Genomic DNA, 27,087 nt, shown 5'->3' on the forward strand with positions numbered 1-27,087 from the left:
GGGACCTGGGCAGTATTATTCAAAGTGAAATAAGCCAATCAGATGAAGAAAGGTATCATACAATCTTAGTCATATATATAGAATCTAATAAATCAAATAAACTTGAAAAAAATACATCCAGAGACATAGAAGCAAGGAACAGACTGTGGAATCTCAGTGGGAAGGTAGGGGAGGGTGGGTGGGAAGAGATCATCCAGGAACTTGTATGCATTTATGCATAAGCCCTGGATATAAACAATAGGGTGGTGTAGGCCTGGGGTGAGGGCAGGGGTGGGCTAGAAGGGGTTAATGGAGGAAAAAAGGAGACATATGTAATGTGTTCAACACTAAATATTTAATGTTAAAATAATAAATAAATAAATAGAACCTCCCTATCTGAAAACAAAGAAAAAAGACCATAAAATTTCAAATATTCAAATACATCTCTAATAATAATATCTTTGAAACAGTGATCAAGAAACAAACAAGCCTGGCATCAGTGGGTAGGGTATGTTAAGTACTCTGTACTCTGCTGATCACCAATAATAAAGGAAAACATTTAAGGTTTTTAATTAGAGACAACATATTTGTGAAAAAAATTCTGTTAAAGTGAAACGTTGTAGAAAAAAATGTTCTTTTTAGTTTCATTCAATTTAGCACAAAATTATTAAAACAGAGAAGTCAGAGAACAGGGAAATTATGGTGGTAGCCTAATACTGATTGGCTGATTGAATTATCTACCTACTTAATTTAGGGAGTAAGGCAGGTGATCTTTAAATAAGTTAAAGCATAAGTCAAACATTATCATTCCTAAAATGTTGATGGCAACAATAATGTTAAATAAAAATATTTGGATGGTGAATATTAAATAAAAGGAAGCAATAAAAAAAGTAACTTTATGTGCTTGGAAAATTTTGTCAGGTATACACAACAAAAACATTAATATAAAGTTCCATATTTTCCTTCAATGGCATCATGATAAGGCAGTGTTTATTTCTATAAAATAATCTTCAATAATCTGAAAAAGAATTATTACTATTATTTAATTCTTAAATTCCTTAAAATTTATTTGTAAGGGTAATGATTGCAAGATTTGCTAAGAGTCTAAAATTATGGATAATCAATCTATAGTAAAAAAACTAAGCACTATAAAATAATTAGTTTTTATAGAGGTAAAATACAAATGTCAAGAATGTTGTCTACTAAATTTTTAAATATTTAATATAGTATTGAAATAAAAAAGCTGTTCCCTGACCAGCATGGCTCAGTGGTTGAGTGCCAACCTATGAACCAGGAGGTCACAATTCTATTCCCTGTCAGGGTACATGCCAGGTTGTGGGCTCGGTCCCCAATGTGGGGCATGCAGGAGTCAGCTGATCAATAATTCTTTCTCATCATTGATATTTCTATTTATCTCTCTCTCTTCCTCTCTAAAACCAATAAAAATAAATAAATAAATAAATAAATAAATAAATAAATAAATAAATACTGTTACAAACATTTTACATTCAAGTATAAAGCAAATAATACAGTTGGTTTCTGTGAAAGTTTGAATTTTTTGGTGCAAAATTTGTCAAATATTTGGAATTAACTGAATAACTAGTCTCCATGATTTGCATCAAAAGCTATTCAATAGTTAAGATTTTTCTCTTCTAAACATTTACAGAAATGCCAACAGCAGATAAACAAAGGTATAAACATAGATTATTTAATATTTATCTTCTCAGTCAAGTTCAAGTGTTCTGTCAATTAGAACTTAAACTAAATCAAGACATCTGCATAATGTGTTCTTATCAGTGCTGTAAGAGGAATCAGGGTTGATAAACAGATTCTGGAACAGAGTGACAGGCTAAAAATGAGTTATGCTTCCAGGTGGCATGTTGAACATTGGGCTTAAATTGGGAAATATCAGAAGTGTTTTAGTACACAAGTGATTATGAAAATTAAAAAATAAATCGTTTAGCATTAGAAGGGTTATTTGTGATAACATGGCCAGAATCAGGCCAGTAACTTGAAATACAGACAATATACATAGTGAAATATTCATTTCTTTCTCAATGGCCTCCTTCAGACTCTCTCTTGTTCACAGAGCTGTAGGATTGGAGGTGTGGGGAAGACCTTTCAAAATTAACTAGCCCGTCCAAGAAGCTTGGCAATTCCCATTGCTTGCCAGTCATTCTAATTCCCTAGAACAGGCAGAGAGCCAGAGCAGCTGGTCAAGAAAGCTATTGAATAGCCACTTCTCTAGCTGTTGCAGCTGCTGAGAACAAACCTAGGCTATTTACCTGGCCCCAGTGGGATTCTCTCTCTCTCTCTCGCTCATCCACCTGGCCAACCACAAACCAATCAATCCTAGCCTTCTTTTCAAGTATGCAAGACTTTTCTAATATTCTGAAAAAAATAATAACTCTGAAAATATTTTATATTCAGGGAATACCTCAATAAATCATGAGGGTCAAGCATAATTATGAGATGGTCCATTTGGAAGGATCAGACCATTATGAACATAGGTAGGAATGGGATTTATGGAAGGTAATACCTATCAGAGCATATCTTCAGTGTGATTATGGTCGTTCATCTGGAGGGATAGGGGTCAGCACACCCCATTGATCTTTGCTTTCTGAATTACATTAGTGCTGGGGTCAGCTTCCGTACTATCTGGACTATTAATGTTATTGTGCTGTGATAAATCTCTGACAGTCAGGGAAAAAGCTAATTTGAGATCAGCATAGTTATTACCCTTACTTCCATTACTCCTATTGTACTGGCCTTAAAAGTCTTTCTCCTAAAATATATATAACTTCAAGGTTACTGTTAGCTTTTATGATCCTTATGCCTTGCACCGTCACAAAGTTATATGAAATTTATTTTATTTAGGGTAACATTCTATAACTTGCTTTTTCTTTTTTTCCATCCAACCTTCTGTTTAAAAGTCTACCTATGTTGGTTTATGTAAAATCAGGTTTACTTCTTTTAAATCCCCTGTGGTATTCCATTGCATAAATAAATCACAACTTATATCTCTATTTCACTACTGATGGAGACGTTTGGATTAGTTCCAATTTTCCATTTCTGTAAACAATATCTTAGGGCTTATGCTATACATGTTTTCTTCCCTACAGGTGAGAGAATTTCAGTAGGATCCCATATAATAACGAGGTAATATGCAAATTGACCATCATGCCCTTGCACAAGTTGGCTTCCCCCATGTGGTCACAAGATGGCCACCACACAATGGCCAGCAGGGGAGGGCAGTTGAGGGTGACCAGGCCTGCAAGAGAGGGCAGTATCGGGGGACTAGGCCGGCAGGGGAGCAGTTAGGTGTCAATCAGGCTGGCAGGGGAGTGGTTAGGGGCAATCAGGCAGGTTAGGGATTGGGAGCCAGCAGTCCTGGATTATGAGAGGGATCCCAGATTGGAGAGGGTGCAGGATGGGCTGAGGGACACCCCCTCAGTGCATGAATTTCATGCACCGGGCCTCTAATATCTAATAAAAGTGTAATGGCTGTATTACATAAAATGCATGTATTCAATTAGCCTATGTTAACATAAAAAAACCATTGAAACCTGTAAAGAATTTTTGTGAGTTTATTTGAGCCAAACTGTCGACATATGTTGGGAAGCAGAACCTCAGTGAATTGAGACAATGCTCCAGAGAATGGCCGGTTACATCTGTATTTATACATTGCAATTAAAGGGACATAGGTGAGTTACATGAAATTCATTGGTGATGGAATAACGTGAGATAAAGCAAAGCGGGGGAATCTCTGGGATAGGGTAAAAAGTGAAATGATGGACATATGCTTCTTTTACACAGATAGATACAGGATAGTTTAAGGTAATTAACAGTTGACAATTAACTTGATAACAATAACAATGAGGGAATGTCCTGGTGCCATTTGTTGTGCCCTGAGGGGTCTGGAAAAAAGGGAACTTACAACTTACCCAGACATTTCACCAATATGTTATCTTAGAGGCAAAAAGACAAATGGGCTCAGTAAAGATCTATGTTGATCTTTGTCAGGGAAAAATACTGGCCTAGGACATGACTATCCACCATAACCTGTTTGTAGTTAAATATTTAATTTTCAGACCATCTTTTGTGGTTATCTTAGGTCTTTGAGTTTGCACAACTGCCATGCAGGCCTTCCCTGAGTTTGTCAGGTTCGTATGTGACCCCTTTCGTCCACACCTAGGAAGACTGAAACTTCTGTCCTAAGTGGTTTTACCAACATACTTTTCAACAAAAGGTTTATGACAATTTTCTTTTCCAATTATCCTACAAATACTAGATATTGCCAGATTCATTTTTATTTTGTTAATCACTTGGGTATGAAAGGAATCTCATTTTTCACAATTTGCAATTCCCTACATAAATGCAAAAAGGGTTGAGAGTCTTTTCATATGTTTATTGGTCATTGTGTTTCCTTGTTTAGTAATTCCTATTTACATATTTTACATGCAGTTCCTTTTTAGCTATTTGCCTTTTATTGATTTGTAGCAGTTACTTACATTTAAAGCATTTTTTATTTATTACAAATGTTGAACATATCTCCTCTAAGTCTATGGCTAGCACTCAAATTTTGTTTATAGTATATTTGTCATACAGATTATTTTATATAATGCAATCATATTGATTAATCTTCTAATTTTTGCTTTGTGCTTTTTGAATCTTCTATAATGCTAGGGAATGAATTGTGTTCCCCCAAATTTATATGTTTAAGCTCTAACTTTCAATGTGAAAGTATTTGGATACAGGGCTTTTCAGAGGTAACTTAGGTTAAATGAGCTCATAAGGGTGGTGGTGTATTAGTGTGTTCAGACTGTCATAACAAACTGCCATAGACCAGGTAGCTTAAACAACAAAAATTTATTAGAGTTGTAGAGGCTGGGAAGGCCACAGTCATTCTGAAGCCTCTACTTTAGGCTAATATGTGGCCTTCATCTCGATGTGTGCTCACATGGTCTCTTGTATTTGTGCAGAGAGAGACTGAGCTCTCTAATACTTCTTATAAGGATACTAATCTATTCAGATCAGGATGCCAGTCTTCTGACCTCATTTAACCTTAATTCCCTCTCTAGGGCTATATCTCCAAATAAAGTCACAATGGGAGTTAAAGCTTCAACATATTAATTTTTGAGGGTCCCAAGCATTCAGTCTATAATAGGTGGGACCCTAACCTGATAGGATTGGTGACTATATAAAAAGAGAAGAAATATCTCTCTTTCTCTTCTCTCTCTCCCCTCCCCCACTCCCTCATTTGCTCAGAGGAAAGGCCATGTGAGGGCAAAGTGGACAAAGTGATCATCTGCAAACCAGGAAGAGAATTTTTGTTAGAAAGCAAATCGGCTAGAAAATTGATCTTGGATTTCTAGTCTTCAGAACTGTAAGAAAATAAATTTCTATTGTTTAAACCACCCAATCTATGATATTTTGTTATTGTGGTAAATCCTCCCCTTACCAAACTCATAAAGATATTCACCTATAATTACTTTTAATATATGCAAAATTTGACCCATGTCATACACATATATATTCACATGTAGAACATTTTACCTCATGTCATAAATATCTTTGTCACACACACATGGGCAAAAGAAGGTTTACAGTATGTGAAACAGTTTATTATTGTATTATCATTATTAATTATTGTATTATTTATTTGTATTACAACAGTAAACCTACTTTTGCCTACCTCTGTGTTTTTTAAATCTATAGCTATCTACACTAATAAAAGAGAAAAATGGTAATTGGCGTACGACACTACCCTTTTCAATGGCTAATCAGGGCTATATGCAAATTAACTGCCAACTAAGATGGCAGTTAACTGCCAACAAAGATGGCGGCTAATTTGCATATGTAGGCACAATGCAGGGAGGCGAAAAGGAAAGCAGGAAGAAGCCCCCTGCCACTGACAGTGATCGGAAACCCAGGAGGGAGCTAAGAGGTGGGGGGCAGGGCAAAGGCGGACCTGTGGCCGCCTTTGCCCTGCCCCCCAGACATGATTGGAGAATCAGTCGCCTTTGCCGCCCTGGCCAGTGATAGCAGGAAGTAGGGGTGGAGCCAGAGATGGGAGCTGGGCAAGGTCGAAGCTGGCAGTCCCAGGAGCTAGGGGTCCCTTGCCTGGGCCTAAAGCAGAGCCCACGATCACGGGGCCACTGCAGCTGTGGGTCCCCGCTGCCTGGGCCGGACGCCTCGGCCAGAGGCGTTAGGCCTGGGCAGGGGCGGAGCCTGCAACCACGGGGAGCTGGGGGTCCCCTGCCCAGGCCTAATGTCTTGGCCAGAGGTGTTAGGCCTGGGCAGGGGGCAGAGCCAGCAATCGGAGGGGTCTGGGGGTCCCCTGCCCAGGCTTGACGCCTGGGCCAGAGGTATCAGGCCTGGGCTGGGGGCAGAACCAGTGATGGGGGGAAATGAGGGTCCCCTGCCCAGGCCTGACGCCTCTGTTAGAGGCGTCAGGCCTGGGCAAGGGGCCGATCCTGCGATTGGAGGGTGATGGGGCTCAACGCCTGAGGGCTCCCAGTATGTGAGAGGGGGCAGGCTGGGCTGAGGGACACTCCCCCCCCACACACACACACACCCAGTGCACGAATTTCGTGCACCGGACCCCTAGTATCTATATCAAACAAATTGGCACAAAAATATTTATGTAATAGGCTATCCTATTCTCACAGATTTAAAATAGTTCATCTATCTTATGACACCATGCTATAAAAGACAGGGTCTATTCTTGTTATATATTTTGTTTTATGGATCATTTATCTATGTATAAATGCTGCTTTGCATTAAATGCTATCTTAGTAATATTATGTCTTGATACCTGGTAGGGCAAGAACCCCCAATTTTTGTTCTTTCAGTGTTGGACATTCTTAGAATTTTTAAAGCTCAGTGCCTCTCAAACTTGGATGTGCATATAAAGCACCTGTGATCTGGGTTAGTGATTCAGTAGGTCTGGAATAGGGCCTGAGGGATTTCTCTAAACTTCCTAGATTTTACCAGTAAGCAGCAAGGTATTAGAAATAATTTGTCAAATTTTATTTTAACCTATTGAAAAGATTAAAATACTGATATGAATTGCATTGATTCATAGAATAATTTTGTTGTAAAATATTATTGAGTCCTTCCATAAAGGTCAATGCTACTTTCTTCCAGATTTTATTTTGTCTCCTCTAATAATGTGTTTTAATTTGCTTCATGAAGGGATACCTTTTGTTAAAGTTTTACCCATATAACATATGCTTTATATTGCCTTTGCAAATGATATTCTTTTCCCTTATTCTAATACCTAGCAAAATTGGCAGAAGATATTAATTCTACTCATTTTTGTGTGCTAATCCCAGATCCAGAAATCCTAACAAACTTTTATTCAGCATTGCTAGTAGTGAGATAGCTGGAATTTTCTTTCCTTGCAGTTTTTTTTATTGGAGTTATACATAGAGTATTTACCCTCTCTTGTCTATTTTATGCAAATTTGGGGCTACTTGTTCTTGACAAACTGGTAAAACTTATCTAGATTTAATGTCTTCCCTGCCCCTATCCATTTTGGGGCGGGATAGATTAGTAGAACATTTTAATTGTTAATATTTTACTTAAGTGGTGACATTTAGTCATGTCTTTTATTTCTTCTTGATTTGAATTTGAATATACTAGTATATATCAGCATGTATCAAAGTATGTTCTGAGAACTTCTGTGGTTCCTGGAAATCTTCCAGGGGACCCATGAACTACAAAATATTTTCATAATTATTACACTATACTAGAGTATTATTTACCTATCATTCTTTTTCTCTGAGTAGTTTTCAAGATTTCAGGAACTCAGCTGTGATGTTTTAGCAGATTTAATGTGTTATTAAGACAAATTAAAGAAAAAAAACCTCATAGACAGTATTCTTGTTTTTTGTTTGTTTTCAAAATATATAGCTGCTTTTACATAAAATTTGATATGTACATTAACATGTAATGGGTATATATTATTGTTATATCAAGATGAATTAATTCATGTAAAATGAGTTAATACATGTATATATTAATGTTGTCATTTTTAAACTATATATTCATAGATATAGCTTGTATAAATAAAAGTTCTTTGGGGACCTCAATTATTTTAAAGTATAGAGTTTCTGACCCCAAAATATTTGAGAACTGTTATTCTCAAAAATTATTTATTTTGGTGTATAGTTTAAAATATATTAATATGAACGTGTTCATTATTTACATATCTTCTTAAAACAATGATGCATTATTTTTTTTTATTTTTTACTAAGCTTAATTTAAGAAATTTATTGACTAGATGTTTTAAATATTCATTTTTCAATTTTGTTTTTCACTCTTCTGGTTGTCTATTTTATTAATAATTGCTTTTTGATGTATTTTCTTCTTTTATGCTCCTTTGATTTACAGTGGGGCCTTGACTTACGAGTTTAATTAATTCCGTGACAGAGCTTGTAACTCAAATTACTCATATGTCAAATCAATTGTGAACGAGTGAGACACGTGATGCTGGGCTGATGCTGTGGCGTTCACTGTGATGTTCGCTGCACCAACTAGCAGTGGGGTATCTGAAGGTGGCTCATAACCCGAATTTTAGCTTGCAACTCAAAGCAAAAAATCGGCTGAGGGATGGCTCATATCTCGAAAAACTCGTTAGTCGGGATACTCGTAAGTCAACACCCCACTGTACTTTTTTTTGGTATTATAACTTTATGAGCACCAATTAAATCATTAATCTTTTCTCTTTCTTTTAAAAAAGAAAGACTAGGTCTCTGTCTCTCAATCAGAAGAGGGCAGCGGTCCTACCCGGTCCCAGCTTTTCCTTCCATCTCTGTGTCTGTCTCTATCTTTCATTTTCTCAATCCACAGTACTCAAAGAACCAGACCACTCTCTAGCCATGCTGGATGTGGAAATGAGAGAACCCTCCAAATCTGGTGCCCTCAGATCCAGGGACATGAGTACAGGGGAAAGTTCAAAAGTCAGGTGATGGGATTGCTCCAAGAAGTGGACTGTGCCACAGATTAAAGAAGTAACTAGCCGCCCAAGCACCCCGCCCCATCTGAGGAGCAGCAGCCACATGAGCAGACTGCCGATGTCCGAGGAGCGGCAGCAATGTGCATCCAGCACTGGTCCAAGTAGCAGCATCCACATACACCCTGCACCTGTCCGATGAGCAGCAGCTGGGTGAGTGGCCTTCCCCCATATGAGGAGCAGCAGCCGCACATGCAGCTCACTCCCACCTGAGGAGCAGCAGCCACACAAGCAGCCCGTCTCACATCATGGGAGCAGCAGCCACACAAGCAGACCGCCCCCTTACGAGGAGCAGCAGCTGCACATGCAGCTCACTCCCACCCGAGGAGAAGCAGCTGCCCAAGCAGCTCACCCCTGTCTGAGGAGCAGCAGCTGCAAGAGCAGACCACCCACATCCTAGGAGCAGCAGCCCTGTGCATCCAGCACTGGTCGAAGGAGCAGCAGCCTACACCTGTCTGATGAGTAGCAGCTGGGTGAGCAGCCTGTCTTCGTCAGAGGAGCAGCAGCTGAACATGCAGCTCACTCCCGCCCGAGGAGCATCAGCCATACAAGCAGCCCATCCTCCATCTGAGAAGCAGCCCACACCAGTACGAGGAGCAGTAGCCTTGTAAGCAACCTGCCCCATTCCAAGAAGGAGCAGCCTCATGAACACCCTGCCCCATCTGAATAACAGCAGCCCCATGCAGCCAGCTCCGATCCAAGGAGCAGTAGTCACGTGAGTAGTCTGCGCCCACCTGAGGGGCAGAAGCCACGTGAACAGCCTGCTCTCATTCAAGCAGCAGCAGCCGCACTCAGCCCACACCCATCTGAGGAGCAGCAGCATTGTGAGCAGCCACTGCCACCCAAGGAGCAGCCCCTACACGACTCAAGATCTAGATCAGTCAGTGAGACCCAAAATGGGTAGACAAAGAAACCCCCAAAGGAAAAAAGGAGCAATTGCCAGAAAAGCAGCTAAGTGAAACAGAGGCATGCAACATGTCAGAAAAAGAATTCAGAATAAGGGTCATACAGATCATAAACCGGATGGAGAAAAAAATCAACAACTTATGTAAGAATCAGGAAGAAATAGATGAAAAAATCAATAACATATATAAGAATCAAGAAGAAATGAAGAGTGACATAGATGCAATAAAAAACACCATGGAAAGTTTCAACAGTAGACTAGGAGAAGTGGAGGACCAAATTAGCAAATTAGAAGACAGGGAAGCAAAACACACTCAAACTGACCTGAAATTGGAAAAAAGAAAAATTAAAAGACAGGAGGACAGCTTAAGGGAGCTATGGAATAACATGAAACGAAGCAAAATACAAATAATAGGGGTTCCAGAACACCAGGAAGAGTAGAGGAACAAGGGTTAGAAAACCTATTTGAAGAAATAATGTCAGAAAAGTTCCCTGAGGTGGAGAAGAAAAAAGTCACACAAGCAGAGAAAGTCCCAAATAAGATGAAACTGAAAAGACCCACACCAAGACACATCATAAATACCATGGCAAATGTTCAGGACAAAGAGAGAATCTTAAAGGCTGAAAAAGAGAGACAGAAAGTTACATACAAGGGATCTCCCATTAGATTATCAAGTGATTTCTCAAAAGAAACACATCAGGCCTGAAAAGAATGGAAGGAAGTTTACAAAGTGATGCAAAGCAAGGGACTGAATCCAAGAATACTCTATCCAGCAAAATTGAAGGGGAAATAAGAAGCTTCACAGACAAAGAAAGTCTAAGGGAGCTTATCACCACCTAAGAGAGCAACAAGAAAAGCCAACAGTATCCAGAAGGAATGAGATAATAAAGATCAGAGCAGAAATGAATGACATAGAAACCAAAAAAAAAAACAATACAGAAGATCAATGAAACCAAGAGCTGGTTCTTTGAAAGGATAAACAGGATTGATGAACCTCTAGCCAGGCTCACCAAGAAGCAAAGAGAGAGAACCCAAATAAACAAAATCAGAAATGAAAATAACAACGGATCCCACAGAAATACAAAGGATTGTTAAAAAAAATACTATGGACAACTCTATTCTAACAAACTAGACACCATGGAGGACATGGACATATTCCTAGAAAAATACAACCTTCCAAACTCAATCAGGAAGATTCTAAAAATCTCAATAGGCTGATAAGTATGAAAGAAATTGAAGCAGTCATCAAAAAGCTTCCAGCAAACAAAAGCCCGGGGCCAGATGGCTTCACAGGGGAGTTTTACCAAACATTCAAGGAAGAACTAAAACCTATCCTCCTCAGACTATTCCAAAAAATTCAAGAGGAAGGAACACTTCTAAGCACATTCTATAAATCCAGCATCACCCTAATACCAAAACCAGGTAAAGACAACACAAATGAAAGAGAATTACAGGCCAATATCCCGCATGAACATAGATGCCAAAATCCTCAACAAAATCTTAGCAAATAGGATCCATCTAAAGATCATACACCATGATCAAGTAGGATTTATCCCAGCGATGCAAGGATGGTACAATATCTGCAAATCAATAAATGTGATACATCACATAAACAAATTGAGAGATAAAAACCACATAGTCATATCAATTGATGCAGAGAAAGCATTTGACAAAATCCAGCACATATTTTTGATAAAAACTCTCAGCAAGGTGGGAATAGAAGGATCATACCTCAACATAATAAAAGCCATATATGACAAACCCACAGCCAACATCATACTCAATGGACAAAAACTAAAACCATTTCCCCTAAGAACAGGAACAAGATAGGGATGCCCAGTCTCACCACTCCTGTTCAACATAGTACTGGAAGTAATAGCCATTGTGATCATACAAGAAGAAAAATAAAAGGCATCCAAATTGGAAAAGAAGAAGTAAAACTGTCCTTATTTGCAGATGACAGGATATTGTACATAAAAAACCCTAAAGACTCCATCAAAAAATTATTAGACTTAACAAATGAATTTGGCAATATAGCAGGATACAAAATTAATGCCAAGAAAGCTATGGCATTTCTATACACCAATAATGAACTTACAGAAAGAGAGACTAAAAAAGCAATCCAATTAACTATTGCACCAAAAAAATTAAGAGACCTAGGAATAAACTTGAGTAAGGAGGTAAAAGACCTATACGCGGAAAACTACAGGACACTGAAAAAGGAGATTGAGGAAGACATAAACAGATAGAACAACATATTGTGATCATGGATTGGTAGAATCCACATCATCAAGATGTCCATTCTACCCAAAGCAATCTGTAGATTTAATGCACTCCCCATTAAAATACCAATGGCATATTTTACAGATCTAGAAAGAACTCTCCAAAAATTCATCTGGAATAGAAAAAGACCCCAATTAGCTGCTACAATCTTGAGAAAGAAGAACAAATAGGTGGGATCTCAATACCAGATATCAAGCTGTATTAAAAAGCCACGGTTCTCAAAACAGCCTGGTACTGCCACAAGAACAGACATATAGATCAATGGAATAGAATAGAGAGCCCAGAAATCAACCCGAACCACTATTCAACAAAGGAGGTATCAATATACAATGGAGTCAAGACAGCTTCTTCAATAAATGGGGTTGGGAAAATTGGATAGATAGAGGGGAAAAAATGAAACTAAACCACCAACTTACACCATACACAAAAATAAACTCAAAATGGATAAAGGAATTAAACATAAGACGGGAAACCATAAAAATACTAGAGGAATCCACAGGCAGCAAAATCTCAGACATATGCCGAAGCAATTTCTTCACTGATAGTGTTCCTATGCTATTGGAAACTAAAGAGAAAATAAACAAATGGGACTACATCAAAATAAAAAGCTTTTGCACAAAAAAAGAAACCATCAACAAAACAAGAAAGCCCACCGTATGGGAGAACATACTTGCATATGTTATCACCGATAAGGATTTAATCTCCAACATTTACAGGGAACTCATACAACTTAACAAAAGGAAGATAAACAACCCAATCTAAAAATGGGCAATGGACCTAAATAGATACTTTTGAAAGTATACAGAAGAAAGGCCAAAAACATATGGAAACATGTTCAAAGTCACTAATCATCTGAGAGATGCAAATCAAAACGACAGTGTGGTACCATCTCACACCTGTCAGAATGGCTATCATCAACAAATCAACAAACGACAAGACAAGTGTTGGCAAGGATTTGGAGAAAAAGGAATCCTCATGCACTTCTGGTGGGAATGCAGCCACTGTGGTGAACAGTATGGAGTTTGCTCAAAAAACTAAAAATGAACTCCCATTTGACCCAGTGATCCCATTTCTAGGAATATATCCCAAGAAACTAGAAACACCAATCAGAAAGGATATACGCACCCCTATGTTCATAGCTGCACAATTCACCATAGCTAAGATTTGGAAACAGCCTAAGTGCCCATCAGTAGATGAGTGGATTAGAAAACTGTGGTACATCTACACAATCGAATACTATGCTGCAGTACAAAAGAAGGAGTTCTTACCATTTGCAACAGCATGGATGGAACTAGGTAAAATAAGCCAGTCAGAGAAAGATAAATATCACACGATCTCACTCATTTATGGAATATAATGAACAACATAAACTGATGAACAAAAACAGATCCAGAGACAGAGAAGCATCAATCAGACTGTCAAACCTCAGAGGGAAGGTAGTGGGGGGGAGGGGGGAAGAGGGAGAAATCAACCAAGTGACTTATATGCAAGCATATAAGCCTAACCAATGGACACAGACAGTAGGGGAGTGAGGGTATGAGTGAGAGGGGATGGGGGTAACGCGGGGATAAGGACACATATGTAATAACTTAATCAATAAATTTAAAAAAAAAGAAAAAGAAAAACTAGTACACCATAAGTTCTCTGATGAAGAATTTGTTTTTTAACTTAATTCTAAGCATTTTGTAACTTACACTGTTAGTTTTTCTTTATTCCATTTTTACTATCTTTTAATTTTTGAAAAGTTAATTCAGTGGACATTCAGTATACTTTATAGGGTTTTAATTTTGTCATATTGGTTGCAACTTCCCTTCTAGCTTAATATGTGGCAAGTAGTTCTAAATATGCATATTGACATCAACATTGTTATACCCTTGGATATATAAACATACATATCTAGTAGTTTTAGCTTTCTTTAAATTTTGTTCATTAATGACAAACAAGTACTATACTTTCAACAATGAAGATAAATTAAAAATACATTATCCATTTCATTTTATCATTCTGTATTATTTCTGGGCTATGCTTTTAAGTACATGCATGTTCATTGTTGCTACACATTCTTGGTTGGTTGTGCCAAGAACTGTGAAGCATCTGAAATTTACCTTATATGCAAGCTCACGAGTATTGATAATTTCATGAATACTTCCAAAAGACATGAGACTCCTGGTTTAGAACTATTATATAGTTTATCATTCATAGCAATAGCTATAGTCTCAATATTTTCATATTCTTTTTCTAGTTCCTTGAGCCCAAATTCCCATATGGTAATATTACATGGGCCCAATGATGCTTGAATAAGCAGTAGATTGCTTTATAAGAGAGAAACTTCAAACTTAGAAAGCTTTAGTCTGTTATAATTGGCTGCAATCAAATAAGCCTAAACTTTCCCCCAGAGGTAGATATTGTTTTTATTATATTGAGCAGTAAAAAATAAAAACTTATCTCTGCTGTAAGAAAAACCCTATCTTTATACAAAGCTGTACCCTATAAAAATATTGGAAAGGTACTTGACAACAAAATACTATCAGGATCTATGTTTTCAAGGTGTGCAATAATATGAGAGACTTTTAAGAGAATTTTCCCCCAACAGGTTATTTTTATTTGTCATTAGAAATAACTTGTTTTGTTGTTGTCATTATAAACAGCTTAACTTTTTTTTGTTGGGAACAATAATTGTGTAATACCAATTTGCTTTCATGTAATAAACCTTATAATCTGGTTTGAATATTGTCACATTAGCATTAATTGTTGAGTGGCTGACTGATATATTTTCTCAGCATCATTGTATACATACAGTGGGGCCTTGACTTACGAGTTGAATTCGTTCTGAGACCAAGCTCATTAAGGAGCTCGATAAGGAGCTCGTTAACTCAAAACACTCTATCAGCTCAATGCAAAAAATCGGCCTAGAGACAGCTGGTATCTCAAAAAACTCGTTAGTCGGGACACTCGTAAGTCAAGGCCCCACTGTACTGAGTAGCCACATTATTATGACCACCTGACATTTGTAGGCAAATTAGCCGTACACTGCATTGTATGGGATATGGAAGTCGAAGGCCTTTATGAACACCTTTGCTGTCTGCAGTTACTAAGATAAAACATCTCCAATTCGCACAGGAACACAAGGATTGGACAGTCGAGCATTGGAAAAAAGTCATGCGGTCCGATGAATCACATTTCCAGTTGCATCATGCAGATGGCAAGAGTGAGAATTTGGCAGAAACAGCATGAAAGCATGCATGCACCCCACATGCATGAGTACAACCATTCAAGCTGGTGAGGGCAGTGTTATGGTTTGGGGCATGTTTTGCTGGCATGATTTGGGCCCTTTAATTCATGTGGAACAACGTCTGAATAGCACAACATACCTAAGTATCGTCCCTGGTCAAGTTCATCCCATCATGTTGATGACGTATCCCAATGGAGATGGCTTCTTCCAACAAGACAATGCGCCATTCCATGGTGCTCGTATTGTGCAGGAGTGCTTTCAAGAACATGGGGAGATTTTACCTTGCTTAGGTGGCCCCCACAATCACCAGATCTCAGTCCAATTGAGCATTTGTGGGACGAAGTTAAAAGAGCCATCAGGCAGCTGCTTACACAACCATCCAATCTCACAGACCTGGACAGTGCTGTTCATGATGCATGGTGTCAGATTCCTCCCATCACCTTTCAACATCTCGTGGAGTCAATGCCAAGAATAATCACCACAGTATTGAATGTAAAAGGTAGCCCAACGAAGTACTGATGGGGTGGTCATAATAATCTGGGCACTCACGTTCAAATATATCCCACATTAAAAGGCTGTTAAATTGCATTGTTTACCCATATATTCAGAAAAAAATCACCTCTACTGTCGTGGTAAACAGCCTGCTTCCCTGTTTATAATGGTCTGGGCCTCTAGCAACTTCAGCACGAAATTATAGCTAATTTGCCTACAAGTGTCAGGTGGTCGTAATAATCTGGACACTCAGTATATATATTAAAAGAGAAACATGCAAATTGACCATAACTCTGCTACACCCACAAGCCACGCCCACAAGCCAATCAGGACCAAGTATGCAAATAAACCCAACCAAGATGGCAGCGGCCACAAAGCTGGAGCAAACAGGAGGCTTGGGTTGTCCCTGGCAATGGAGGAAGCCAAGCTTCCCACCTGCCCTGGCGGGCTGTAGGCTCCGCTCAAGGCTACAAAGTTTCAATTATAAAAGACAAATAAATCCCAGATACCTGCTTCCAGCTGCTGTGGCCTCCGCTCAAGGAGGGTCTGGGAGCATCGGTTGCCTGGGGCCATGACCAGTTGGCAGTCATCAGCCACTCACCCAGGCTGGCCAGGGACCCCAGTGGGGACACCCACCTGAAGGGGGTGTGGACAGCCTGCAAACAGCCATAAGCCCCTCACCCAGACTGGCCACACCCTCATGGGGTGAGGTTTCCCACTGGGGGGCTTGGCCAGGCTGCAAACAGCCCACATCCCCTCATCAAGGCTGGCCAGGAACCTCAGCAGGACCCCCCCATACTGAAGGCCCTCAGCCCCTCACCAGGCTGGCCAGGCACCCCAGTGGGGACCCTCACCCTGAAGGGGGTGCGGCCAGCCTTTAAACAGCCATCAGCCCCTCACCCAGGCTGGCCACGCCCGCCCCGCAGGGATCCTCACCCCATGGGTGTGTGGCAACCTGTAAACCACCACAGGCCACTCACCCAGGCAGCCCCTTGCCCCAAGGGAACCACCACCCTTATCCGGGACACCCTTCAGGGCAAACAAGCCAGCCCCCACCCATGCACCAGGCCTCTATCTATACTAATAAAAAGGTAATATGCTAATTAGACTGGGAGATCTTCCAGGAGACCTTCTGGATGTTATTCTGGACAAACCCATGGTGGCAGGACCAAGGTAGAGGTGGTTAGAGGCCAAGCAGGGAGGGCAGTTGTGGGTGATCAGGCTGGTGGGGGACAGGGCCGTTGGGATAAGCAGACCAGCAGGGGAGCCAGTTGGGGGCAAGCAGGCCGTCAGTGGGGGTCAGTTAGAGGTGATCAGGACAGCGGGAGGGGGGGTAGTTTGGAGTGAGGAGGCCAGCAGTGGGGCAGTTGGGGGTGAGCATGCCAGTGGGGAGGGAAGGTGGAAGAATGCAGGTCAGCAGGGGAGGGCAGTTGGGGGTGATCAGGCTGGCAGGGGGCAGTTGGGGGCAAGGAGGCCAGCAGGCAGAGTGGTTAGGGGAAATTAGGCAGGCAGGCACGCAGGTGAGTGGTTAAGAGCCAGCTGTCCGGATTGCGAGAGGGATGTCCGACTGCTGGTTTAGGCCCAAACCCTGTAAACTGCAGTAGGACATCCTTCGAGGGGACCCAGATTGGAGAGGGTGCAGGCCGGGCTGAGGAACACCCTCTCCCCTGTGAATGAATTGAGTGTACCAGGCCACTAGTATATATATATATGTATGTATGTATATATATATGGTATTTTAATGTTTCTATTAACTGAGAGAGAGAGAGAGAGAGAGAGAGAGAGAGAGAGAGAGAGAGAGAAACACAGATCAACTGCCTCTTAAATGCCCCCTACTGTGGATCGAACCCACAACCCAATCATGTGCCTTAACTGGGAACTGAACCAGTGCCCACACAGGCCAAGCAGGCTTTATATATAATTTTCAACTTGACATTTTATTTATTTATTTATTTATTTATTTATTTATTTATTTATTTATTTTTGTAGTGATTTTTTAATTGTTTTATTGCTTAAAGTATTACAAAGAGTATTATATAAGTCTTCTTCTTTTTTTCTCCCTTTGACCTTCCCCTAGCCTCCCATACCCCCCAGTGCCTTGTGTCCATTGGTTATGCTTATATGCAAGCATACATGTCCTTCGGTTGATCTCTTAACCACCCCTCCAACCCTCCATGGCCTGCCTGCTGTAGTTTGACAGTCTGTTTGATGTTACTTTGCCTCTGTATCTATTTTTGTTCATCGTGTCTAATAAAAGAGAAACATGGTAATTGGCGTACGACCGCTACCCTTCCCATTGGCTAATCAGGGCGATATGCAAATTAACTGCCAGCCAGGGTGGTGGCCGGCAGCCAGGCAGCTTGAAGATAAAATGAGGCTTGCTTGCTTCAGTGACGGAGGAAACCAACGTTCCCCGCCTGCCTTGCAGGCCTCTGAGCCTGCAGTTTAAGAAACATTGTAACAAATATAGAAGCTAAACAAAACCCCAGAAACCAGCTTTCAGCAGGCTGCGATCTCAGAGCTGGAGTTGATACAGAGTTTTGATTATAGAACCTAAACAAACCAGATACCTTCTTTCAGCAGCAGAGGCCTCAGAGCTGGAGCCAGAGCTAAAGCTGGCCCAGAACAAAAAAAAGAAAAAAAGGAGCAGTTGGGAGCTTCAGTCGGCCTGAAAACAGCCCTCAGCCCCTCACCCAGACTGGCCAGGCACTCCAGTGGGGACCCCCACCCTGAAAGGTGTGTGACCAGCTGCAAACAGCCATCATCACCTCATCCAGGCTGGCCAGGCACCCCAGTGGGGACCCCCACCCTGATCCAGGACACCCTTCAGGGCAAACCAGCCAGCCCCCACCCATGCACCAGGTCTCTATTCTATATAGTAAAAGGGTAATATGCCTCCCAGCACAGGGATCAGCATGACAGGGGGCAGCACCCAAACCCCCTGATCGCCCTGCGGCCCTGTGTGTGACAGGGGGCGGGGCCACAACCTCTCTATCAGCCCCGCTCTGTTCCTGACAGGGGAAGGCGCCCCAACCCCCTGATTGGCCCTGCTCTGTGCCTGATAGGGGGGAGCTCCCCAACCCCCTGCAACTCTGTGTGTGACAGGGTGTGGCGCCTCAACCCTCCCAACCCACGGGCCCTGCTCTGTGTGTGACGAAGTAGAGCCATAACCTCCCCCATCGGCCCTGCCCTGAGTGTGACAGTGGCAGAGCCCCAACCCCCTGATCCGTCCTGCTCTGTGTGTGACAGGGGGCGGTGCCCCAACTCCCCTATCGGCCCTACTCTGTGAGTGACAGGGGGGAGCTCCTCAACCCCCTGATGGGCCCTGCTCTGTGTGTGACAGGGGGTGGCACCGCAACCTCCCCATCGACCCTTCCTTGAGTGTGATAGGGGGCGGTGCCCCAACCCCCCCCAATTGGCCCTACCCTGAGTGTGACTGAGGGTGGCATCGCAACCTCCCAATCCGCCCTGCTCTGTGCATGACAGGGGGAGGCGCTCCAACTCCCCAATCGGCCCTGCTCTGAGCCCGACCAGGGGCTGCACCTTGGGATTAGGCCTGCCGTCTGCCACGTGGGAGCAGGCCTAAGCCAGCAGGTCGTTATCTCCGGAGGGGTCCCAGACTGAGTGAGGGCACAGGCCTGGCTGAGGTACCCTCCTCCACCCCCTGCCGAGTGCACAAATTTTTGTACACTGGGCCTCTAGTCAGTTTATAATGGTCTTAATTATCCATAAATGAGTGAGATCATATGGTATTTTTCTTTCATTGACTGGCTTATTTCTCTTAGCATAATGCTCTCCAGTTCCACCCATGCTGTTGCAAATGGTAAGAATTGCTTTTTTTTACAGCAGCATAGTATTCCATTGTGTAGTTGTACCATAGTTTTCTAATCCATTCATCTGCTGATGGGCACTTAGGGTGTTTCCAGATCTTAGCCGTGGAAAATTGTGCTGCTATTAACATATGGGTGCATATATCCTTTATGATAGGTGTTTCTGTTTTCTTGGGATATATTCCTAGAAGTGGGATCACTGGGTCAAATGGGAGTTCCATTTTTAACCTTTTGAGGAAACGCCATACTGTCTTCCATAGTGGCTGCACCAGTCTGCATTCCCACCAGCAGTGCACGAGTGTTCCCTTTTCTCTGCACCTTCTCCAGCACTTGTCGTTTGTTGATTTGTTGATGATAGCCATTCTGACAGGTGTGAGATGGTACCTCATTTTTGTTTTGATTTACATTTCTCAGATGATTAGTGAGTTAGAGCATGTTTTTATGTGTCTCTTGGCTTTCTGAATGTCCTCTTTTGAAAGGTGTCTATTTAGGTACTTTGCCCATTTTTTGATTGGGTTATTTATCTTCCTTTTGTTAAGTTGTATGAGTTACCTATAAATGTTGGATTTTAAACCCTTATGGGTGATAACATTGGCAAATATGTTCTCCCATGCAGTGGGCTTTCTTGTTGTTTTGTTGATGGTTTCTTTTGCTGTGCAGAAGTTTTTTATTTTGATGTAGTCCCATTTGTTTATTTTCTCTTTAGTTTCCAATGCCCTAGGAGCTGTATCGGTGAAGAAATTGCTTCGGCATATGTCTGAGATTTTATTGCCTTTGGATTCCTCTAGTATTTTTATGGTTTCTCGTTTTACATTTAAGTCCTTTATCCATTTTGAGTCAATTTGTGTGTATGGTACAAGTTGGTGGTCTAGTTTCATTTTTTTGCATGTATCTTTCCAATTTTCCCAACACCATTCATTGAAGAGACTGTCTTGACTCCATTGTATGTTATTGCCTCCTTTGCCAAATATTAATTTACCATATTGGTTCGGGTTGATTTCTGGGCTCTCTATTCTATTCTATTGATCTATATGTCTGCTCTTTTGCCAGTACCAGGCAGTTTTGAGCAGTGGCTTTGTAATACAGCTTGATATCTGGTATTGAGATCCCAACTACTTTGTTCTTTCTCAGGATTGCTGCAGCTATTCGGTGTCTTTTTTTATTCCAGATGAATTTTTGGAGAGTTCGTTCTAGGTCTGTGAAATATGCCGTTGATATTTTAATGGGAAGTGTGTTGAATTTATAGATTGCTTTGGGTAGTATGGACATTTTAATGATGTTGATTCTTCCAATCCATTAACATGGTATGTTCTTCCAGCTGTTTATGTCTTCCTCTATCTCTTTTTTCAATATCATGTAGTTTTCTTTTACCACTTTAGTTAAGTTTATTCCTAGGTATCTTAATTTTTTTGGTGCGATGGTAAATGGGATTGTTTTTATAATCTCTCTTTCTGTAAGTTCACTATTGGTGTATAGAAATGCCATAGATTTTTTGGCCTTAATTTTGTTTCCTGCTACATTGCTGAATTTATTTATTAAGTCTAATAATTTTTTGATGGAGTCTTTAGGGTTTTTTATGTACAATATCCTGTCATCTGCAAATAAGGACAGTTTTACTTCTCCTTTTCCAATTTAGAGGCCTTTTATTTCTTCTTCTTGCCTAATTGCAATTGCTAATACTTCCAATACTATGTTGAACAGGAGTGGTGAGAGTGGGCATCCCTGTCTTGTTCCTGTTCTTAGGGGAAATGGTTTTAGTTTTTTTCCATTGAGTATGATGCTGGCTGTGGGTTTGTCAGATATGGCTTTTATTATGTTGAGGTATGATCCTTCAATTCCAACCTGCTGAGAGTTTTTATCAAAAATGTGTGTTGGATTTTGTCAAATGCTTTTTCTGCATCAATTGATATGACTATGTGGTTTTTTTCTTTCAATTTGTTTATGTGATGTATTACGTTTATTGATTTGCGGATATTGTACCATCCTTGCATCCCTGGGATAAATCCTATTTGGTTATGATGTATGATCTTTCTGATGTACTGCTGGATCCGATTTGCTAAGATTTTGTTGAGGATTTTAGCATCTATGTTCATATTGAGATATTGGCCTGTAATTCTCTTTCGTTATGTTGTCTTTACCTGGTTTTGGTATTAGGGTGATGCTGGATTTATAGAATGAGCTTGGAAGTGTTCCTTCCGCTTGAATTTTTTGTAGTACTCTGAGGAGGATAGGTTTTAGTTCTTCCTTGAATGTTTGGTAAAACTCCCCTGTGAAGCCGTCTGGCCCCGGGCTTTTGTTTGCTGGAAGCTTTTTGATGACTGCATCAATTTCTTCCATAGTTATTGGCCTACTGAGATTTTTAGGGTCTTCCTGATTGAGTTTTGGAAGGTTGTATTTTTCTAGGAATATTTCCATTTCCTCCAGGTTGTCTAGTTTGTTGGAGTAGAGTTGTTCATAGTATTTTTTAACAATCCTTTGTATTTCTTGTGGGGTCTGTTGTTATTTCTCCTCTATCATTTCTGATTTTGTTTATTTGGGTCCTCTCTCTTTGTTTCTTGGTGAGCCTGGCTAGAGGTTTATCATCTTGTTTATCCTTTCAAAGAACCAGCTCTTGGTTTCATTGATTTTACGTTTTTGTTTTTTTTTTTTTGGTTTCTACGTCATTTATTTCTACTCTGATCTTTATTATCTCCTTCCTTCTGCTCACTCTGGGCTTTTCTTGATGCTCTCTTTCTAATTCTTTGAGATGTAGAGTTAGATGATTTACTACCATCTTTTTCTTGTTTTTTGAGGTAGGCCTGTAGAGCTATAAACTTCCCTCTCAGGACTGCTTTCATTGTGTCCCATAGGTTTTGGATTGTTGTGTTTTTATTGTCATTAGTTTCCAGGATGTTTTTAATTTCTTCTTAGATCTCATTGGTAACTCAATCAATATTTAATAACATGCTATTCAGCTTCCAAGTGTTTGAGTGTTTTGGATTGTTTTCATTGTAGTTTATTTCTAATATTATGTCCTTGTGGTCTGAGAAGATGCTTGGTATGATTTCAGTCTTCTTGAATTTGGGGAGACTGTGCTTGTGACCTAATATGTGGTCTAATTTTGATAATGTCCCATGTGCACTTGAGAAGAATATATATTCCGTTGCACTGGGGTGAAATGTTCTAAAGATGTCAATTAAGTCCATCTGATCTAGTGAGTCATTTAGGATTGCTGTTTCTTTGCTGATTTTTTGTCTAGAGCAGGGGTGGGCAAACTATTTGACTCGAGGGCCATAATGGGTTATTAAACTGGACCGGAGGGCTGGAACAAAAGCATGGATGGAGTGTTTGTGTGAACTAATATAAATTCAAAGTAAACATCATTACATAAAAGGGTATGGTCTTTTTTTTTTTTTTTTTTTTTTAGTTTTATTCATTTCAAACGGGCCAGATCCGGCCCCCGGGCCATAGTTTGCCCACGGCTGGTCTAGAGGATTTATCCAGTGATGTCAGTGGTGTATTAAAGTCCCCTACTATGATTGTATTTTTGTCAGTCTCTCCCTTGATATCTTCCCGGAGTTATTTTTATGTATTTGGGTGCTCCTGCATTAGGTGCATATATGTTTACCAGGGTTATATACTCTTGTTGTATCGACACTTTTATATTATGAAGTGGCCTTCCTTATCTCTTGTTATGGCCTTCACTTTGAGGTCTATTTTGTCTGATATAAGTATTGCTACTCCAGCTTTTTTTCCATTTCCATTTGCCTGAAAGATATTTTTCCATCCCTTCACTTTCAGTCTGTGTGAGTCCCTTGTTCTGAGGTGGGTCTCTTGTAGACTGCAAATATATGGGTCATGTTTTTTTATTTTCCATTCCGCCACTCACTGTCTTTTGATTGGAGCATTTAGTCCATTTACATTTAAAGGTATTATTGAAAGGTACTTGTTTGTAGCCATTTTTATTTTTTTGTGCCTGTTTTCTTTCTTAGCTTTGTATTTCTTCATTTTACATCAGTCCTTTTAGCATTTTTTTGCATTGCTGGCTTGGTAGTGATAAACTCCCTTAGCCTTTTGTGTCTGTGCAGCTTCTTATTTCCTCTTCAATTTTGAATGATTGCCTTGCTGGATAGAGTATTCTTGGATTCAGTACCTTGCTTTGCATCACTTTGTAAATTTCTGCCTATTCTTTTCTGGCCTGATGTGTTTCTGTTGAGAAATCATTTGACAATCTAATGGGAGATCCCTTGTATGTAACTTTCCGTATCTCTCTTGCAGCTTTTAAGATTGTCTCTTTGTCCTGAACATTTGCCATGGTAATTATGATGTGTCTTGGTGTGTGTCTTTTCAGGTTCATCTTGTTTGGGACTCTCTGTGCTTGTGTGACTTTTTTCTTCCCCACCTCAGGGATGTTTTCTGACATTATTTCTTCAAATAGGTTTTCTAACCCTTGTTCCTTTACTCTTCCTGTTGTTCTGGCACCCCTATTATTCATATGTTGCTTTGTTTCATGTTGTTCTATAACTCCCTTAGGCTCTCCTCCTGTCTTTTAATTTTTTTCTCCCATTTCAAACCAATTTGGGTGTGTTTTGCTTCCCTGTCTTCTAATTCACTAATTCGGTCCTCCGCTTCTCCTAGTCTACTGTTGAAACTTTCCATGGTGCTATTTATTGCAGCTATATCACTCTTCATTTCTTCTTGATTCTTACATAAGTTGTTGCTTTTTTCATCCATTTCTTCTGGATTCTTGCATCAATTGTTGATTTTTTCCTCCATCCAGTTTATGCACTCTAGGACCCTTATTATGAATTCTTTTTCTGACATGTTGCTTGCCTCTGTTTCACTTAGCTGCTTTTCTGGTGAGTCCTCCTTTTTTTTCCTTTGGGGGTTTCTTTGTCTACCCATGTTTGATCTCACCGACAGATCTAGATGTTGAGTTGTTCAGGGGCTGCTCCTAGGTGGCAGTGGCTGCTCAAGCTGTGGCTGTTGTAGCAGCTGCTCCTCAGTTGGCAGCAGCTCCTCTGGTGGGTCCTGTTCACAGCTGTGGTGGCTCCTCTGGCTGGTGGGGGGAGGCTTCTCACACAGCTGCTGTTCCTCAGACAGAGGGTGTGCTGATCACCAGGCTGCTGTTCCTTGTACGGGGACAGGCTACACATGCAGTTGCTACTCCTTGAACTGGGGAAGACTGCTCACGTGACTGCTGTTCCTTGGATGGGAACTGGCTGCACGCTGCTGTTGTTCCTCTGATGCTGTCGGCTGCTTGTGGGGCTACTGCTCCTTGGACATGGGCAGGTTGATTGCAAGGCTATTGCTCTTCAGACAGGGGTGGGCTGCTTGCGCGGCTGCTGCTCTTCGAACAGGAGTGAACTGCATGTGTGGCTGCTTCTCCTTGGATGGGGACAGGCCACTCACCCGGCTGCTGCTCGTCGGATAGGTGCAGGTTGTGTGTGGCTCTGCTCCTTGGACTGGTGCATGCCGCACAGGGCTGCTGCTCCTCAGACGTGGGCGGTCTGCTCGTGTGGCTGCTGCTCCTCGGACCGGGGTGGGCTGCTACTGCTCCTCGAATGGGCACGGGCTGCTTGCAGAACTGCTGCTCCTTGGATGGGGTGGGCTGCTCACATAGCTGCTGCTTCTCGGATTGGGTTGGCTGCTCATGCAGCTGCTGCTGCTTGGGCGACGTCAAGATGCTTGTGCAGCTGCTGCTCCTCAGACTGGTGCAGGGTGCAGGCTGTGCGCAGCTTCTGCTCCTCGGATGGGAGCCGGCTGCACAGGGCTGCTGCTCCTCAGATGTAGGCAGACTGCTTGTGTGGCTGCTGCTCCTCGGATGAGTCAGGCTACTCGTGTGGTTACTGCTCCTCGGTTAGGGGACTGGGCTGCTCACATAGCTGCTGCTCCTTGGACAGGGGCAGGCCACGTGAGGCTGCTGCTCTTAGGCCTAGGGCAGGCTGCTCGCGGGGCTGATGCTCCTTGGACAGGAGCATGCTGCTCACATGTCTGCTGCTCACATGGTTGCAGTGACCTGGACTAAAGCGCTGGGCTGGTCAGAGGGGAGCGTGCTTCAGAATTCACAGAAACCTGTGCCTGGTGTGGCTGGAGACTCGGTGACTGTGGGACCACAGCCGAGGTAGCAGGTTCCTGGCAGGGGTGGCTGTAGAATCCCAGGTGTTACTTGAGGGCACCCTGGGTGGAGGCGAGGCTGGGCTCCCATTTACATCAGCTCTCTCCTCAAAAAGTCAAGGCCTCTGAAGAAGAGCTGGCCTTCTGGTCCTGTTTGCAATGGTAGCAAAGGCTGCCTAGTTAGGCTAGACTGGTTAGCCTGCCCCCGAACGTCCTGCGGGGTCTAACTGTGCCTCACTCACACACACACACACACATACACACACACACCACGCACAACCACACACTCCTTTTTTGTACCCTCACCACTGCCTTCTTCCTGCCTCTGTAGATGGTTCTAGGGCAGGGGTGTGCAAACTTTCTGACTCAAGGGCCACAATAGGTTCTTAAACTGGACCGGAGGGCCGGAACAAAAGCATGGATGGAGTGTTTGTGTGAACTAATACATGTTAACGCTGCTGCTGGTGAAGGAGCGGAGGGGAGAGCAAGAGAACCCTCCGCTCTTTCGGCTCCGCGGGCTGGATAGAACAGCCGAAAGGGCCGGATCCGGCCTGCGGGCCGTAGTTTGCCCACGGCTGGTCTAGGGTGTAATTGACCCGTTCGTTAATGAAGTTTCCTCTCCAGGTGTCTGGTTATGTGGCTTGCTCTCTAGCACTTTAGCCAGAAAGGATAAAATTCACCTTAACAAGACATGACCCAAAGGGAACAAAGCATGAATGTACTCAAGGACACTGATAACCCCAATATAAGTGACCACCTGAGAAAAGAAAATTAGGGGAGAGAAAAGAGAGCACAAATGATATCTAAGAGAGAAAAAAAAAAGATAGGAGAGAAAAGAAAAAGGAGAATATATATATATATATATATATATATATATATATATATATATATATATAGAGAGAGAGAGAGAGAGAGAGAGAGAGAGAGAGAGAAAACACCACAGAACCAATAGATAAACCAAGCAAATACAAACACCAAATATTCAGTAAAGAGGGTGGGGGAAGAATCTGTAGAGGCTGAGCTGATATACAGGAAATAAGGTTAAGAATTGGATAAAAATGGGGAGGACCTCAATTCAGTATAGAGGAAGTAGAAAAGGGATGAGTGGATAAGAAGAGAAAGAAGGGGAACAAAATAATATATTTACAAAAAAGTTGATTTAAAAAATGGTATAAAAATAGAAAATAGCAAGTAAAAGTAAAATAAAATTGAATGATGAAAAAATAATGTGAAAAGATGTAGAAAATGAAGC

Source organism: Myotis nattereri (assembly GCF_964212035.1).
Source record: "Myotis nattereri genome assembly, chromosome: 3".
NCBI lineage: Eukaryota > Metazoa > Chordata > Mammalia > Chiroptera > Vespertilionidae > Myotis > Myotis nattereri.